Here is a 2500-nt window from a genome sequence, read left to right on the forward strand (position 1 = left end):
AATAAAGTCCCCTCTAAGCTCTAAAGTAACAAATACGACGTGTTAAAAAAAAAAACTAACAATAAAAAAAAGAACCAAGACTTCGTCTTGGAAAATAACAATCTAAATTGTGGAAAATAGTAAAATGAAATAAAAACCGACTTCACCTTCGAAAATAACAAAATCAATCTAAAACAAATGACATCTTAAAACAAAACTATTATTTGTTTCGGAGGTTGTCTATGACTGTTCATAGACCGCATAATTTCCACAGAACATTCTCAGAATATCAAGAGAGAAAAGCAGCGTTCTGCGGGAAATCATCTTGGCCAGTGATGTCGTTCTGAGTTTGGTCAGGCCCAGGGAGGTAAGTACCTCGTTATTCTCAAGGGGCCACTTTCCTCTTGCCCCAACCGGGAATCCAAAGAATGTGACCTTGCTAGCCTTCGTCAGCACTTTGACTTGATCACCAAGAGGGGTATAGTACGAAACTTTGTGCGAGGCAGCATCTGACAAGGTATTCTTTGAAAGCTCAAAACGGACGGTGACATCGATCACAACCGCCTCCTCATCTTTTGCAAACACGAGGTCAGGCTTTCTCATCTCTCCCGTCTCGGATATGAACCGTGGCTCTTTGTATACAGACCAGCCCAATCTAGCCGCTTCGTCTGCCAGAATGTTACTGATCTTGTTGTGTCGCGCAATTCTTGCTTTCTGTACTGCAGGACATTGACCGAGAATGTGCGAAAGGGACTCGAGTCTGGCAGAGCATTTCCTGCAGGAACGTAAGGCCCCATCTCTGCCTCTGTTCAAGCTTTCTCTTGTTGGGTAAATATTTGCCCTTAGTTGTAGTGCTGCGATAAAGAAGCATTGTTTAAAGCCGCACCATGGCCTCAACCAAGCATTACTGATTCTATCATGCGCAAAGTTTACAATGCCCCTTCCTTGAACCGGCTTTTCGCACCATCTCTGAAATTCATGCTCCCTCCAATCGCAGGGTCTCGGATATACAGGTTCTTTTGACACCGAGTCCCTGAGAACGAATGTTGGGATTGCATCACTGTCACCCCCTGCTCGTACCCACAAATTACGGTATTCTTCCTCCATACCATGCGAGGACACAATATTACGGGTGATAGCATCGGACGAGTTTGCTATACGTTGCAGCCTTCTAACTTGAACCGAAGGGATTGTTTTTTCCAGTTTCAAGATGGCAAGGCCTCCGTCTCGGGCTCTGGCATATAACAGTCCATCACAAGTTGAAGCGGGAAGGTGGAGCCATCCTTTTACCGCCTTTCTAATCTCTTGGTCCAACCCACGGAGAGTTGATTGCTTGCAGTCCGAGTGGTCTGCAGGATATAACAATCTGGGTAGGGCATAGGCATTGAGTAGTTCAACCTTCTGAGTTGGCTTCAGAGGCGCCTCATCGATTTTCGAGATCCATGTCTTTAGCTGACAATGTAGATCAGGCTGTATAGTGCCAGTCCAAGGGCCAATTTTCAGACCAAGGTATTTCGTTGATTCATCAGGTTGGATCATATGGACATCTTTATTTTTGATAGTCCATGGGTCGCAGTTGTTCACCGTATATGAATCTTTGGTTGGGCTTATCATGAAGCCCTGGCACTTTCTGGCCTGAACCTCCAATCCCGATAGCCCACAAAATGATTCCAAGATCGCTAGATTGGCGGCCATACCAACCCAAGATTCGCTCACCAACACCAAATCATCAGCAAACGCAAGAGCTGTCACGTGGTCGGTATCAATGGAGTACCCAACTCCGTGTGACTCTAGGGTGCATATCAAAGGGTCCATGGCAAGATTGAAGAGCAGGGGTGACATGGGGTCACCCTGTTTGACACCAACACGTATGCTAATTTCTCGAGTCGACTCGCCATTGCTTTTGAACGAGGTCGTACACCGATCGTAGGCGTTCTGGATGATGCCCACCACGTGTTCATCTACTTTCTTGTGCCTTAACACCCATAAAATATGAGCATGCGAAACCGAGTCAAAAGCTTTCGCTATGTCGATGAACATGACAGCCAACGGCCTGTGCAATTTCTTAGCGTGTCTCATAAGGTCCTGTAGCACCTTAAGATTTTCAGAACAGCCAGATGCCGCTATAAAACCACGCTGCCTTGGGTTTAAGGGACAAGCACGAGCAAGACGTGCAGTCATTATTCTGGAAAATAATCTCAGAATCATTGAACCAATCGTTATTGGTCTCCAGTTCCCCAATTCTTTCAGCTTTTCATCATCCATAACCTTAGGAATAAGAATCGTCCTATTCTTTTTCAACTCTTTGGGAATAATTCCTGTAATCATCCATGCATTAAATAGGGCTGTCAGTGTCCGACCCTCGGGGTCGGCAGCACAGATTGCAGCCCTTGTTAGGCCATCTGGCCCAGCTGCTGACGTTGGTTTAATGGCCCGTATGGCAGTCTGAACTTCCTCCACCGAAATTAGGGGCTCAAAGTATTCGTTATTTGCAACACCTGATGACTTAAATTGGCCCAGG

This window comes from Petromyzon marinus, unplaced genomic scaffold (genome assembly GCF_048934315.1).
Source record: "Petromyzon marinus isolate PM22_M1 ecotype Great Lakes invasive population unplaced genomic scaffold, UKy_Petmar_22M1.pri1.0 PM_G_Scaffold_128, whole genome shotgun sequence".
In the NCBI taxonomy this organism is placed as follows: domain Eukaryota; kingdom Metazoa; phylum Chordata; class Hyperoartia; order Petromyzontiformes; family Petromyzontidae; genus Petromyzon; species Petromyzon marinus.